Source organism: Oryctolagus cuniculus, chromosome 14 (genome assembly GCF_051225735.1).
Source record: "Oryctolagus cuniculus isolate XC-2025 breed Fujian yellow rabbit chromosome 14, ASM5122573v1, whole genome shotgun sequence".
Taxonomy (NCBI): domain Eukaryota; kingdom Metazoa; phylum Chordata; class Mammalia; order Lagomorpha; family Leporidae; genus Oryctolagus; species Oryctolagus cuniculus.
In genome coordinates, this window is record NC_142880.1 from 20,444,957 (window position 1) to 20,462,210 (window position 17,254).

Here is a 17,254-nt window from a genome sequence, read left to right on the forward strand (position 1 = left end):
TTCAAGCAGCCCTTCACCAGCTTAGAAGGACAATGTTCCCTGGGACTTCTCTTCAAAGACTCAGGGTTTCTGAGCTTTCTTAGACTGTATGTGGTATTCCATTTTCCTCTCTCTGTCACAGGCAACTTGGTCCTGTCAAGATTTGACGAATATTACTTTCTCTAATGAGGATACAATTGGAGGTAACTTTAGTCCTATATAAATTATAAGATTGGGATGGGGTGCATTTTCTAACTGGTAATAATACTGTGACCAGAGGTGTTCTCTTACACACATTGAGTAACTACCACATAGAGTAGACTATTTTGATGTTTTATTTAGTGCTCACAAATTGATCAATGGGACAATGGATTCAGTACCAATTAATTAGAAATGGGACCAATGTGTACACATGCAAGAATACTTCAAAAACATTAGTGGAAAATGGGATTAAAAATAAGTTTATATTGATACAAGAATTTTGAAATACTCATATAGTTTCTTGCAACATTCATTTTCATTAAGCTTTTTGAAAGCAAAGATATGACTTAATCTAACTAAATATCAGTAACTTAAGATAAGGAAGTGTTGCTTCCAGTACCTAAAAATTGATCATCAGGGGCTGGCATTGTGCCGTAGAGGGTTAATATACTGCTTGGGATGCCTGCATCTCGTAACAGAATGCCAGTTCGATCTGGGCCCCTCTATTTTCTGTCTAGCTTTCTGCTAATGTGAACCCTAGGAGACAACAGGTGACAGATCAGATACTTTGGTCTTTGCCACTCATGTGGGAGACCAGATGGAATTCCTGGCTCCTGGCTTTAGCATGGCACAGCCTAAGCTCTTGTGAGCATGTGAGGTATAAACCAGTAAACCATCTCTCTCTTTGTCTCTCTCTCTCTATGTATTTATCTCTCAAATGAATAAATAAGCCTTTAAAAAAGGTAGCCTCAGTTCATACTCATATGCATATTAATTTTAAAATATTTCATCATAGTGGAGTGTTAGCACCTAACACCCATCTTTAAGATGTGTAAGGTTGTGATCTGTAATATGTTGATATTTGTGAAATGAAATATCATAAAATATATTTTGAAATGATTTTTTAAATATTTTATTTATTTATTTGAGACATAGAGCTACAGACAGTGAGAGGGAATAACAGAGATAAAGGGCTTCCTTCTGTTGGTTCACTCCCCAGATGGCCGCAACGGCCGGAGCTGAGCTGATTCGAAGCCAGGAGCCAGGTGCTTCCTCCTGGTCACCCATGTGGGTGCAGGGCCCCAAGGACTTGCGCCATCTTCTACTGCTTTCCCAGGCCATAGCAGAGAGCTGGTTGGAAGAGGGGCAGCTGGGACTAGGTGGAGGATTAACCTACTTTGCCATGGTGCTAGCCTCTTGACAATGATTTTTAAAGCAACATTATGAAAGTCAAAACTAGCACAAAATTTTCATAAACATTAAGGAACTTTATATTTCTTTACTTTTATTTTATAATTATATTTTAACATTTCTTAATGGCACAATTTACTATTTATTTGTACCAAATGATACATGCTTGTTTTCACTAAGTAATTTAAAATGTTATAATGCTCAATGTGTGGTGCCATTTTAAAATGTCACAAATTTCATACTTTTCTTTTTTTAATTTTTTTAACTTTTATTTAGTAAATATAAATTTCCAAAGTACAGTTTATGGATTACAATGGCTCCCCCACCCATAATTTCCCTCCCACTTGCACCCCTCGCATCTCCCGCTTCCTCTCCCATTCCATTCACATCAAGATTCATTTGCAATTCTCTTTATATACAGAAGATCAATTTAGTATATATTAAGTAAAGATTTCATCTGTTTGCACCCACACAGAAACACAAAGTGTAAAATACTGTTTCAGTACTAGTTATAGCATTACTTCACATTGGACAACACATTAAGGACAGAGATCCCACATGAGGAGTAAGTACACAGTGACTCCTGTTGTTGACTTAACAATTTGACATTCTTGTTTATGGCGTCAGTAATCTCCCTAGGCTCTAGTCATGAGTTGTCAAGGCTATGGAAGCCTTTTGAGTTCGCCGACTTCGATCTTATTCCGACAGGGATAAGTGGAAGTTCTCTCCTCCCTTCAGAGAAAGGTACCTCCTTCTTTGATGTCCCCATTCTTTCCACTGGGATCTCACTCGCAGAGATCTTCCATTTAGGTCTTCTTTTTTCACTTATTTATCTGCATTGCTTAAGTTTTTATCATGTATGTTTTCATGGGGACCAGTGCAATATTTCAATACACGTATACAGCAGAAACCCATGAATCCAGGTAACTAGTTTTCTATTCCCTTTCCTTTGTTGTTTGGAGCCCACCAGTTCCTCAAAAAAATCATTTTAAAATAAATGATAATCCATCACATATCATTTCTAATTTACTTCTTTGGAAACTACATGTAACCTGTGGAAATGGATTATGACTTTCAAGAAGTCACACAAGCCAGTAGAAAATTAGAGGAAATGCATGTTCGACTTGCATTTTGCAGTATGGACCACTTGCAATGTGACTGGTTTGAGTAGAGGTAGATGCATGGTGTCAGAGAAACATTGCATTTCACACATAATCTGGAAAACAGAGCCGATAATATCTCATCAGTAAGTTTTAGACTTACCACACATGGAAACACATTTTGAATACATTAAATATTTGTATTTTTAAAATTAATTTAACGTGTTTCTTTTTTACTTTCTAAGTGTGTCTACTAGAAAATATACAAAGAACTATTGCTGTGCGGTTTGCATTACACTGCTGTTGGACAGTCCTGAGTGAGTGCATCACATGCTGGTGCCTTACATGCGTTTTATTCACGGCTGCACGTGTGAGTGGTGTCATTATTCACTCACCAGTGAACTCTCAAAGACCTTTCCACTTCCATGTTGACTGTGAGGGGAAGGCCAGGCAATGAATTATTCACGTTGTAGCACTGGGGAAGCGTTTAGTGGATCCCATGAGGTGTGTTGAACCGAGGGCAGTGCTAGGTAGACAGGCCTCTGACATCGCCTCTTCTTTCAAGGTTTTGTCATCCTATTTCAGTCGAACTATACATCATTGAATCCCCTCCACTGCCTCACTGTGTATTTACTTTCGGAAACAGCCGTTGCTTTCCAGGGTTCACAGAAAGAGCTTGTTGATGAAATGATGCTAGCATTTTTATTGTTTTTTATTCAGATTCACAGCAATATTCTCAATATTAGCATGGTCTTAGTTGTAATGATTACGTTTTTGATGCTGTTATCTTTCCTGCCAATACAATACCTTTCCCAGGGGGATTAAATACTTTCCATCAATGAAAAAAAAAATCAGATGGCAAATAAGCCTGACATTTGTAGAAATGGAACTGACAGCAAAATCTTGGGTAATTATCCATCCTAGTTGGCAGAGGGAAGTTATTAAAATGCTAACAAGATTAACATGGTTTGTAGGAAGTCCAGGAGCCCAAACCTTTCGGTTTGTCTGTCATCTGGTTTGGCAGTATGCTTTCCATCAGGCAGATACTGATGTGCTTTGGCTACGACTGTAAGGATTAACCCCATGGCTGTTTGATCCTGCATCATGATGTTGGAGAGTGAATAGTAAAACTGGCAAAATCAAATTCTCTGCTGTTGTACTTTCTCTAATGCAATATTTATTGATTTAAAGTAATTATAACACCAAAATAAGAACTCAACTCAAAGAACCTATCTGCCAGAATATCTTTCCATAAAAGCCAGACTGGTGATTTTACTTCTTTACCATTTGTACACAATCCACTTTTAATAATTCCTATTTGGGAACAGTAGCATGGATGGTGAAATTCTGTTTTAGAATTTCCTTCATCACCATGCTAGACTGGCTTGGGTTAAGATCCACCTGTGTGATAGTCTTGGCTTTGTGGGAAATACAAAGACTTCCATACCTTACACTGTAGCTGCAGGTCTCCTCCAACACAATGCAGACAGCTCTGTACAGACCTAGCTCATAGCTGCACACTGCATTGGAGAAAGTGCAGCCATCTCTCATTTGTGACCCAGAAGAGTAGAGGTGCTTTGGAAAATTGAAATCCATAGATAGTTCCCAAACCCTGAAGCAGTTACATTCTGCCTTAGCCTCTGCCCTATTTCTTTTTCCTTAGGGATCTCTTTTTAAAATGTATGGAAATGAATTCACTTATTTTTTTTCTCTCACTTACATTTTACTTTGGTGTAGAGTTAAGTCATGTTGTCACTGGGTCCCCGATCGCTCAGCACAGATCCTTGTGCACTGCAGGCCTCATCTTCAGAAGACTGTATTGACTGCAGGGAGCCAAGATGTGAGTGGGGTGAAACAGACAGAATAAGTAAAATGACAGCTCTGTGTAATGTTCCAATTGGCTGACAGGATGACTGTTCTATTTTTTCTTCATACTCTGCATTTTTATACCATCTCACAGGATTCTATGCTTAAAAGAAATACTACATGCTTAATAGTTCATAAAATAAGCAAGAGAGGTCTGTATAATTTCGATGTCCCTATTGTGTTGATGGAAAAATACATTTATGTTAGTCAATGTTTCTTTTTCACATGGAAGATACACATATAGATACACACATGTGGAAATACAGGATATCTATGGGGTATATGGAACATTTTTTTTTCTGAATCAATTTGTTGCAAAATTGCCTGAATTATGCAAGTCAATATCCTTTCTTTTATCTTTCTTTTTTTTTTTTTTTGACAGGCAGAGTGGACAGTGAGAGAAAGAGAGAGACAGAGAGAAAGGTCTTCCTTTGCTGTTGGTTCACCCTCCAATGGCCGTTGCGGCCGGCACACTGCAGCCCACGCACCACGCTGATCCGAAGCCAGGAGCCAGGTGCTTCTCCTGGTCTCCCATGGGGTGCAGGGCCCAAGCACTTGGGCCATCCTCCTCTGTACTCCTGGGCCACAGCAGAGAGCTGGCCTGGAAGAGGGGCAACCAGGACTAGAACCCGGTGTGCCGGCGCCGCAAGGCGGAGGATTAGCCTAGTGAGCCGCGGCGCTGGCCCAAGTCAATATCCTTTCTCTCTGTTCCCCCCACCCCCCAAATAATTCCTTTGAACGGTACTGAAATTCGTCCTGAATATAAATTAAAAACTTAGTCTGTTTTGTAAAAACTTGCCAATTATGGCTATATTTTTCTTTTCAAGGCTGTTCTGTTCTCTTTTTCTTTAATTCTCTGTGTCATCCCCATTACAAGCACCATGTTCCTCTCTTTCTGGGGCTTTATAGCCTTTGTTTCTACATGGCTGGCTACTATTCACCCTCTGTCCAAGATCTATAGTTACTTTATCTGAGAAATTTTCCTGGTAAGTTGTTCTTTAACAAGTGCCGTGCTCCTGTTGTGTCCTGTTAACCTCATCTTAGCCCCATTGGACATACTGTCCACTCTCTATGTCATTCACAACAGTATTTTTTCTTTAATGGTAGGGACTATGTCTTCCATTGCATGCTGGTGTTAGCAAATAGCCTTGTCCAAATTTAGTATTAGTCGAGAAATAAATTGACGACAAACCAAAAAGAAGCAAGACAAAAATATCATTTTAAAGGCAGAAGAAGGGATAAAGCCAAATAATTAAAATGCTTGTGAACACTACCTAAATTGACCATAAATCTCCACTTATTTATCCTTTTATTCTGTAAGTATTTAATGCAATGCCTTTTCTATTTCAACATCTTTCTTGGAAGCAATTTCTATATGTTAATTTATTTGATTCCTTAAAATATATTTTTAATTACATGAAGTCACTTTTAGTTACAGACTTTTTCACTGGTTTTTAGAAATTTTATGTATTTCTTCCTTAAGGAAAATAATAATTTTCTCAGCTACAAAGAAGTTGAGTATTATCTTTCATGGAGCATTAGGTTCATCATCCCAATTTTTTAAACATTTTAAGTTTTGGTTATTTCATCAGATGTTAAAATTGCCTTATTGACTTACCATCTGGAAAAAAAAGCAGATTTTGTTGATCTCACTTTTCTGGAGCTTTTTTGCTTTGGAGGAAAAAATATTTTATACCACAGTCATGTTCACAAACCCACAGAATAATTGAAACTGAAATTATAGTTATTTATGTTCATGTACCTTTAGGCTATATCATGAATTAGTAAAATGATATAGATATATTTTCTATGTGTAAAAGATATATGTTATTGTCTTTGCATGTTTCAGCCACCTGGAACACTGTAAAACTGAAGTGTTGCATATGTTATAGTGGTTTTCCTTTAGAGAAATCCATCCAAAGACTGGAAAAGAAAGTGCAGCTGTAACTGACAAAACAAAACAAAATGACTCATTTGGAGGCCTGATAGGTATTCAGAAGAGAAAATGTAGTAACCTTGATCGAGGTCACCATCTAATGATGCCAGGGCTGGATGCTATCTGTACTGAACTCAATATTGCCATCCCAAAATTCATGTCTATTTCAACCCCAGAATGTGAACCTAATTGGCAGTAAGATCTTTGCTGATGCAATCAATTTAAAGTGAGGTCAGATTGGATTAGGGCGGGGCCAAACCTGGTGGCATCTTTCTTGGAGGAGGGAAATTTGAATAGAGTCAGACAGACAAGGAAAAGGCATGTGTAGACTGGGGAAGATGTTGGAATGACACGGCTACAAGCCAAGGAGCTCTAAACACTCTCAGGTAGAAGTTAAGATTCAAGGAAGGATCTTCCCTTGGACTTTTTAGAGAGTGTTTGACCCTGTTGATACATTGCTATTGCAATTTTGTCTTGAAGAACTGTGAGGCAATTGGTTTCTCTTATATCATCCCAGTTGCATTACTTTACCATAGCAGACCTAGGAAACTAATATAGATGTTTAAAAGGTTTGTCAAAAAATAAATAAATAAAAGAGGACTTAAAATTTGTTTATTTTTATGAAAAAATTCTGAAGTTCACATCAAGAGTTTTCATAACACACATTGAAGACCTCCTCATGTAAATGAATTTCAAAAAATTTTGCTCCAAGGTGAAAATGTGTTTGCATTCTGTTTTCCATTAATTTTCTTAGATACCTTGTCACATAACAACAACAAAAGAAAAAAACAGAGCAGTGCAGACTGAAGTCATGCTCTGTTGGACTGAGGACTTAGAATACCACTGAGAAGGATTAAGGAGGAGTGGGCAAGATCCATGGCAGGTGACATCAAATTACCCAACTTCCATTTATGCCTGTATCCAGTTGAGGGAATGAAAGGAGCTCTTTTATCTTAACAAACTGACAATGGCAGATGAGTTGCCCTAGATATCAAGTATCTCAGTCTGTTTAGTTGCTGTGACACCATAAACCAAGTGACTTATGAACAACAGGAAATTATGAGAGGTGTTCAAAAAGGTCATGAAGAAATACATATTATGAAAAAGCTGTGCATGGATTTCAACATGGTTTGGCACCAAAATAAACTTGTGCTAACTTGTTGTAGCATGTCTAAACAAAGTCTACTTTGAGGAGGGAGTATGTATAAGAAAGATAACTCCTAGCAGAGTACCCTGAATTCGGCTGAAATTGATGCAAGAACATACAATTTATGGTGAAGTGTGGGTGTAAGAATGATGAAATCATAAATGCTTTATGAAAAATTTATGAGGAAAATGCACCAAAGAAATTAGCAGTTTACAAATATGACAGCTGATTTTCTTTTTTTTTTTTTTATTTGACAGGTAGAGTTACAGACAGTGAGAGAGAGACACAGAGAAAGGTCTTCCCTCCTTTAGTTCACCCCCCAAATGGCTGCTACGGCCGGCACTGCGCTGAGCCGAAGCCAGGAGCCAGGTGTTTCTTCCTGGTCTCCCATGCAAGTGCAGGCACCCAAGCACTTGGGCCATCCTCCACTGCCCTCCTGGGCCACAGCAGAGAGCTGGACTGGAAGAGGAGCAACCGGGACTAGAACCCGGCGCCCATATGGGATGCCGGCACCGCAAGGCAGAGGATTAACCAAGTGAGCCATGGCGTTGGCCCCACAGCTGATTTTAAGAAGGGACAAGACAATGTTGAAGATGAAGCCTGCATTGGCCGGTGCTGCAGCTCACTAGGCTAAACCTCTGCCTGCGCTGCTGGAACCCCGGGTTCTAGTCCCAGTCGGGGTGCCGGATTCTGTCCCAGTTGCTCCTCTTCCAGTCCAGCTCTCTGCTGTGGCTCGGGAGTGCAGTGGAGGACGGCCCAGGTCCTTGGGCCCTGTACCCGCATGGGAGACTAGGAGGAAGCACCTGGCTCCTGGCTTCAGATCAGCGCGGCACACTGGCTGTAGCGGCCACTTATGGGGGTGAACCAACGTAAAAAGGAAGACCTTTCTTTCTGTCTCTCTTTCTCACTGTCTAACTCTGCCTGTCAAAAAAATAAATACATAAAAAATAAAAAAGGAAGATGAAGTCTGCATTGATCCACATTAATTTAAGGGAACAAAATGAATTTTGTTTATACCTTAACTGAACAGGCATGATGATTAATAGTAGAAACAACAGCCAATGCCATGGACATTTCAGTTTGTGCAACTTACACAGTGCCGACTGAGAAATTATAGTGGAGCAAGTTTTCTGCTTGATGGATGCCTTAAACTGTTGCACCCAGACTAGCTGCTGACAAGACAGAGCTTTCAGTGAAAACTGTAAGCATGTGGGACCAAGAATGTGAAGTATTTCTCCAAAAGAATTATTACAGCAGCTAAAACATAGCTTTACCAGGATGACCCTGAAGACAAAGCACAATCAACATAACGGCTACCAAGAGGTGGAAATAGTCCAGTTATGGCAGAGTGGGCAGGTCAAGAGAAAAGGTCATGGTAACAATTTTTGGGGGGATGCTCAAGACATTTTGTGTGTCAAAATTCCTGGAGGGACAAAGAACAATGATATCTTCTTACTATGAGCATCTTTGAGAAGGTCAGCCAAAGCATTGGCAGGAAAATCCTCCAGAAAAACTTCACCAGAGAGTCCTCCTCCACAAAAATACACCTGCTCAATGATTCCTCAAACAAGTGCAGTTTGTGATAGTGTAGATCGGAAATCATTAGGCATTCACCTGATAGTCATGACTTTTCTCCTTCAGACTTCTTTTTGTTTCCTAATTTTAAAAAATCTTGAAAGGCATCTTGTTTTTCCTAAGTTAATACTGTAAAAAGAGTGCACTGACATGTTTAAATTCCTGGAACACACTCTTTAAGAGGTCTCTTAAAATTTGTGGGGTAACGGGTAAGGCCACCGCCTGCAGTGCCGGCATCCCAGATGGTCAGTGGTTTCAGTCCTTGCTGCTCCACTTCCGATCCAGCTCTCTGCAAGGGCCAGGAAAAGCAGTAGAAGATGGTCCAAGTCCTTGGGCCCCTGCACTTCATGTGGGAGACCTGGAATAAGCTACTGGTTCCTGGCTTTGGATCGGCACAGCTGCGGCCAGTGTGGCCATCTGGGGAGTGAATTAGCAGATGGAAGACCTTTCTCTCTACCCCCCCCCTTTCTCTTTCTCTCTGCCTCTGCCTCTCTGTCACTCTGCCTTTCAAAAATAAACGAACCTTTTAAAAAATTGTTTTCTTTATTTATTTGCTTGTATATTTATTTGAGAGACAGAGATAGAGAGATCCATTCCCTGGTTCACTCCTCAGATGGCAGCAACAGCCAGCGGGACTGAAGCCAGGTGCTGGGAATTTAATCCAGGTCCTCCATGTGGGTGGAATCAGCTCAATCACTTCAGCCAAGGACTCTGGGGTCTGCATCAGTAGGAGGCTGGATTCAGGACCTAGAGCTTCGGATCCCATCAGGTATTCCAATGTGGGACACAGTTTCCTAACTGGATTCTTAACTGCTAGGCACTGGGTCTGGTTTTGTTTATTTTTTAAGATATATTTATTTATTTGAGAGGTAGAATTCCAGATGATGAGAGGGAGAGACAGAGAGAAAGGCCTTCCTTCTGCTGGTTCACTCCCCAAATGGCCCCAATGGCCGGAGCTGAGCCAATCCAGAGCCAAGAGTCAGGAGCTTCCACTGGGTCTCACACACAGGTGCAGGGACCTAAGCCCTTTGGCCAACTTCCACTGTGTGCCCACCCCTAGGCCTGTTTGTTCGTTTGTTTGTTTATGTTTTTATACTGTTTCAGTTTATGGCACAATACTTTGAATGTTTCTTAGAGTATTCTTATCTTTGCTTACATTAACCATTTATTCACACACTTTGCATATTTTCCCATTAGGATCTGTATTATGTTTGTCACCGTCATTTAAAATTCTAGATCTGATGACTGAGATGTGTTTCATGCCTTATTCTGGTTTTTCATCACTTTGTGTCTTCAGAGTGCGTTATTTTTTCTCACTTTTTGGCATTCTCTGTAATTTTTTGTTGAGAAGTATGTGGTATCAGATAATAGAAAATGCATTAAATTGGAAATGTCAGTCTTGGCCGCCAGTTGAATGGTTGTGAGTTCCAGGTACTCTAAATTCCTTGGTGTCCTTGTTTTACTCTGCTGTCTTGAACTTGGGTCTTCCCTAAGTTTTCTCCCCCCTGGATAGAGGCTGCACCTAGATGCTCCACCAGCTATGATCCACTATCATTTTACCAGAACCCTGTTGGAGTGATAGAAGAGGGAAAGGGGAGCGGTGCATAATTATCTCAGCCTTTCTGTGTTTCTTGTGTTTTGCATCTGTGAACTTCAGAAGCATGTCGCCAGTGACGGCTTTATCTTCCTTCTCTGGCTGCATCATTCCCAACCTGCTTCTTTGAAGCCCTGGTCCTTGTTGACTGTGGTTTTTAATTCCTTCTATGTGGGAGGAAGGCTCAAGTGGGCTTAAGTGGCATGAATGCTCTTCTCCAGCTGAGACAGGGCTCCTGCAACGTCTTTTCTTCCTGAGAGTAGACCTTCACTGTGGAGAAGGCTGTCAGTGCTCTTACTATTAATCCGCCACCCTTCACCTTATGAGAGCCATGTGAAGATCTTAGATCTATGAGAATTCAGTGAGGTTACTAAACCCCACTCTAAGACTATGTCTTCAATAGTTTCTTGTTGTCATTATAGTCTACATTCAACCTCTACAAATTCAACAAAATCACCGCTGATATTTTCCTACAAATTTATGGCTCCAGAAGCAGCTTCTGCTGGGAGTTTCTCCAGATTTCCGAGAGGTTACACTGACACCTCAGCCCTTTCACAGGTTTAAGAATGTCACTAAGTTTTAGTTCTTCCAAATTTTTCCTGTAAGGGCAGGATGAGCACTTCTAAGCTTTTTCCATATTGAGCTTTAAATTGGAGGATATATGCCTTTTTCATTTGGTATATTTTGCTACAATTACTTATCAAACGTCATAAATCTGAAAAGATTAAATATTTTATAAAGATAAAAGTGCTTTCTCTGAGAAAAACCAACCTATCTAATGATAAAGAAGGAGAGTTTGTTTTTTTTTGTTTGTTTGTTTGTTTGTTTTTTGTGCTGTGTTGGAAGGGGATTCCTGGTGTAGAAGTTGCATCAGAGTCATGAAAAGTTGTATTTAAATGTTTGTTCTTATTAATACTTTAAAGCTTTTATGCATTAGTTAAATTTTGATAGTTCTATATTGACATCCTAGATTAACAAATAAGATTGTGTTTTGTTAAGTATATTTTCCAAAATTTAAATCTCTAGAAATGTATGTATATTGAATGAAAGCAACCAGTACCACAGCCAAAATTTCTTCAGTCACATGCTGGCATTTTCTTTCTTTATTACTTCTGTCTCCTAGTTTTTCTTCTCTGTTAGAAAATCCCCATTGTTGTAATTATTCCAGATGGTGCTTTTTTGACGATCTATCTTGTCCTTTCCAATTTTAGCTCACAGTCTACTTCTGACTCACCGACCAGACCATAGTGCTGTGGAAGGAGCGGCTTGAAGGCTTAGTGGCATCGAGGAGGTAAGAAACAGTCATTCTTTTGATGTTTTCTTCCCAAGGATCTCAAAAGATGATGTAAGGATTCTTCTTGATTCTTTCAACTTGTAGTGCTTTGAACACAAATTCTGCAACACTAGTTGAAAGTCAGTCTCTCTCTTTCTGTCGTCTTTCTCTGTGTCTCTCTTGTTTTGTTGATGGTTTCCTGCTTGGGACAAGGGTTTCATGACCCTAAATGAGAGCAAGCTGCCTCTACGGTTCCATCCCAATTTATTGAGGAGCTCTTCTCCGCCTAGAGGCAGAGGCTGCCTTCGACAACCTTATAAGGCCAGGTGGGTTATGAAAGCTGAGTTAGTCTCATTAGAAGTGTTGCCTTGTGTTCCCAAAATTCAAGAGGGAAAGAACCAATGCAGGCTCTGATATACTCAGCATTCTATCTTGTAGGGGGCCTTCCATTGGAATCACATGTACCTGCTTTCCACCCACAGCCTTGGTCTTAAAAGAATTGAAAGGATTAACTCAAACATTCAATAATATTATATGGTAGGGGAGATATGACATGAAACTTGGAAACAGCTGATTGTGGTGTGTGTTCTTCACACATCACTTGTAGCTATGCAGGATTCACTTCTCTTAGTGAACTTAGTTTCTTTCTTCTAAAACTAATAGTCCTCGAAGAGTCTTCAAGTTATTGGCACATATTTAATTCTGTTGTTTAATGATAAATTAAAGGAACTTATCTACACTGATCTACTAGCAAATAGAATAGCTGAAATTCCAAAGAGAAGTTGCCATGATACCTGATTGATAAATTAGGAAAAGGCAACCATGCTAAATGTTCGATCATAGAATGATTAGGGAGTAAGCTTATATATAGCCACCCTCCTGACAATCAGTCTAAAATTCTGTAAACTTTGTCACATTAAAACAATAAAAGATACTAAAAGTTTAGATTGCAGGACATCCAAATTGATTATTTTTCAAGAATAAGCACACTCTGATAGTCATTTTCTTTTAGTTTAGAAAATAGGAATTAACTTTTATTTAAATAATTTATGTGTGAATGCAATGTTTTCAGTTCAGGAATTCTATTTAGTGAAGGCTGTCCTTTCTGTACTTCAAATAATAGTCACATGTGTTTTTTTGGATGTGTTTGTGAGCACTGTTTAACAATTTTCATCACTCTAGAAACTGTTAAAAGTGGAGAATTTTTGAGAAAACAATAAAAGATCATTTAGCGTATAGGGCATTGGTTGCTTCTACTCTGTCCGGTGCTTCCTACATGCACGTGTCTGGCTTTGGCTTCAGAGAACCCGGGCACTGAGACAATCACTGTGAACAATGTTGGGACTCCCACCTCATCAAGTCTGCTCCTTCTTTATTTTCTCAACCCACCATTACTTTTTTTTTCAGAGTCTCAATTATCCATTGCCAACTTTAATGCAGGTCTTATAGCCAAATGCTTTCATAAAGAAAAAAAAATCACTCTTTTTTTCATTTTATTATATACATCGCTATGAATGGCAAATTCATTGACAGCTGTTGTACTTGGCTAGCATTTCTGGATTTCATTTCAAGTTTGCAGAAAAGTTATCTTTTCTTTCTCATTCAAATTTCAGCCAGCTATTCAAATTGCAAAGCAATTTTTGGAATAGAGTGTTTTAAAGGGATAAGTTAATTGATTGGTTTTAATCCCAGATAGTTCTACTTTTCCTTTCTTGAATGTAGAGGCGATGCAAGTTTTCCACAATCACCTAATTCTGTTATGTGGCGGATATTAATTAAATGATTACTGTGTTAATAATTTGAGTAATACTTTGGGGAATTGTCAATATATTTAAAGGTAAAATTTGATTTTTTGAGTATGTACATTTTTTTCATTACAATTGTATTTTTGCCAACATATCATTTCATTTAGTGCTTTCAAAATCTTTGGGAGAAGTGTTTTACATCCTTCCATTTGCACGAGAGGCTCAGAGGGTGAGGGAGGTTAAGCAACCGGATCATGGTTGCATCACTTCTAGAAAATGAAGGCATCAGGATTCAAACCTGGAAAAGGCTCCCAAGCTCATGCTTCCAAAGATTCTGTGCTGATTTCCTCAAGGACCTTATGGTATTGTGGGGAAGTAAACAGAGATGACCCAGCAATGATGGAAAGTACAAGACTGACCAAAAGTTCATCTGAAGAGCAAAAATATTAAAAAAATGTGAAAGTTCATTTCCTGAAGCATAAAAATTCTAGGAGGGTAATTCAAAGTTTGTTTTAAACCACAGATGTTTGGTTTAGATTTCATGGATGTTGAGGTTTGTATGAGATCCTACCCATCATTAAATAATGTCTGATTCCAATTTTTGTGATCATCAAAACAACCTTATTCTCTTCATTGATTGATTTTCTTATTAGGAATTGGTTTCAATTTAGTCATCCCAATAAAATTGTATGAACACATTAACCACCTTTTTCATATTTCATGGTAATAATCATTGAAGCAAATGATACTACTCCAATGTAAAAAACATTTCTTTATATATAGTCCTCTGGTATTTCTTAACATTCCTTTTACTTGTGAGCTGACTATACATGCAATTTTAAATGCTTCCTTTTGCTTATAGAATCACATAATATATTTTTAACTTATGAAAGTTTAAACTGAAAAGACTGGGTTATGTTTAAAAGATAAAGTAAAAGTATCACACTCATAGACCATATTTTTGGGATTTATGATTTAAGTTCTTTAAGGAGGATTTATTTTTGCCTTAAAACATTTTTAATATAGAAAATTATAAAGAATAACAGAAAAATAGCCCATAATTTCACATCAGATAATCTCTGGTGCATTTAAAGAATAAATTAATCCTGATTTTAAAAAATTAATCATTTGAGAAAGGTATAAAATGAAAATAAAATCTCCTTTACCTTCTTAGTCCTTGCCAACAAAGAGAATTAGGGTTAACTTACTGTTTAGTGCTCCACATAAAAGTAGACACAGAACATTATGTGGATATGTGCCCTTTTAAGTATACTTCACATTTTGTTTGTCACATGAACTTTTCATGTAAACTACCTTTTCACATTTTTGCATAGTTTTATATTGCATTAGTCAGGTTTCTTGATCACTTTTATGCTCAATAAAAATAAATAATAATACCTTGTCCTTTATGTTACCATACATTTTCCAGATAGAAGTTTAATATCTTTATATATATCAATTTTTTGATTTTTGGCTTCTGGACTTACCTTTCTTCTTGAAATTTTAATTTTCTTTTGAATTTTTTTGGCATATCATTTGAAACACTTAAAAAATTTTTAAGATGATTGAAAATGATTGCAACAGACTGTTATAAGAATTAAGAGAAGGAAGCAATTATTTCTTTTATAATGAAGTAGAAAAGTTGTTTTTCTGATAGCCCATGAAGACTGATAGGATTTTTATAAAAATACAATGGGAATGAGAAGATACAGAGGTGAGAAAGACTGTGAATGGGTTGAAAAGTGGTGCAGGAAACGGCATCTGGCTAAGTGTTGATCCCTGACTGCCAGGGCCCAGCTACTAGAAAGATGCATGAAGATCACTGAAGATGCGCAGCCCCTCCACTGCCTCTCTGCTTGGTCTCATTTGTCCAAAAGCCTAGAAACCCAGAGACTGGAACGTAAACACTAATACTATACAGAAATCAGTCCTTGTAGATTTAGAAAAATCCCTACATTCTTTGCTCATGACTAACAGACCCTCAAGTTTGTTTATGAAATACCTGCAGTTTTTACCCATATCAGTTTCTCTGTCAACAGCTACCAAAGAACAAAGGATGTAATTCCACATAAAAGGAAAGATTCTCCAGTGAAAATGTCAATAATTTGAAAAAGAGATGTTAGTTTGCTATCCCAGTTCGCTATTTTCCAGTTTATGAAGAGGCATTGTTAGTAAAAGCATTCAGAATTTTTTCCTGTGCTAACATTTGTGGATTTTTTAAAATCTGTGACTGGTTCCTAGCAAGCAACCTTCCATCCCATGTCTGAAAAAAAAAAAAAAAAATACAAGATTAGAAGGCCATTATTTGTTTGATTAATTTGTATGAGCACAGCTGTTAGAACATTGAGTATGAATTTAGATAAGAAGAAAAAAAAAATGGCCTCATCTGTCCAGAACCTCCTATTGTGTTGTTCTACCAATTACACTTTACAAAAAAAATCAGATGGGCAAATGTTTGGCAGCAAGGAAGCCGCTGACAAGGGGTAGATGAGCATAGTTAAATTCTAAGAGCGTGTTGTGTTTCTAGCCCTAATTCATAAATTTTCTGTCTTGTTTCCTTTTCTTTTGTTCTCTCATTTTCTGTTTCCTGCTTGCTTTTAACTTCCTTTCCTCTACTCCAGTTATAGCAAATATCAACAAAACATTTCACTGCTTAAGGGAGAGAGGCAATGCTTAATTCCTACTGGAAGTATACTTGTCTCATTTTAATCATTCTCTGAAAATTCACCTAGGTCTGAGTTAACACTCAGCTTTACTGGATAGCTTTTGATACAGAACATTCATATGTAACTTAGAAAAAAGTCATTTAGTGAAAGTGTCCATTTAGTGAAAGTTGTCGCGTCCATGAACAAATATATGAACTTCATCAGAAAAGGGCAGATGCGTATAAACGCAGGCTGCTGTCCAGCCCTGTGTGAATTGACCAGTCTCAAGGTGGTATTCACTCTGGCCCTGGGGAGTTCCCACTCTGAGTACAGAGCTGGTTGCAAATGTGTTTTCAGTCAAATATAATTACTGAGGAACACAAACATGTTTGCCGTCCAAGCCCTTTGCGACATGAAACCCTAGATGAGCTTGCACTGAGGTCTTTTTGAGTAAAGATCACTCTGAAAGGTTTTGTGGGAAAGATGGTGTAGCCAACTGGATAGAGAATCTGACTCCAAATCTAGTTGGTGGTCTCTGCTATCCACAGGCACCGGCCACAGCTGTCATGTGTTTGCCTCATTACCAGGACAGGAGTGAGCCAAGAAAGAGAGGAGAGCATTATCTCTATATTTGCTGTAACATCAGTGTTATGTTTAATATTTGGGGCAAAAGATCAGCTTCATTTTCCAAAGAGGGAGTTATACAACAATTAACTTAATCTGTGTTTAATAGGATTTTTATTCTTTTGTGTTCACTATAATATGGGAATAATTTCAGTGTGTCTGTGCAGAGGTCCCACTAGCTTACATCACAGTATGGTATGTGTTGACTGAGCACCAGTCAGTGGCACACATTGGAAGACACGATCTCTGGTCACATATGGCCGCTTCCTCTGCAGGTTGGCTTTAAACAGATGAAAAAGATCTGCCCCATTCAGTAATGCCAGATATAGCTAGGGTTTATTGTATTAATAAGCTACTAATCTCCATTCAATCTAACGC

At 38.4% G+C, this 17,254-nt stretch overlaps 1 long non-coding RNA gene across 3 annotated transcripts in view; it reads left to right on the forward strand.

The window, feature by feature from the left end:
* The first annotated feature begins 9,489 nt into the window (after nt 1-9,489).
* The window catches only part of LOC149122254 (uncharacterized), an 80,209-nt gene continuing 72,444 nt past the window's right edge, over nt 9,490-17,254 (forward strand). For all 3 annotated transcript variants that reach the window (XR_016220545.1, XR_016220546.1, XR_016220547.1), the window contains exons 1-2: nt 9,490-9,764; nt 11,801-11,880. This is a non-coding gene — a long non-coding RNA (uncharacterized LOC149122254). The remainder of the gene's footprint in view (nt 9,765-11,800; nt 11,881-17,254) is intronic.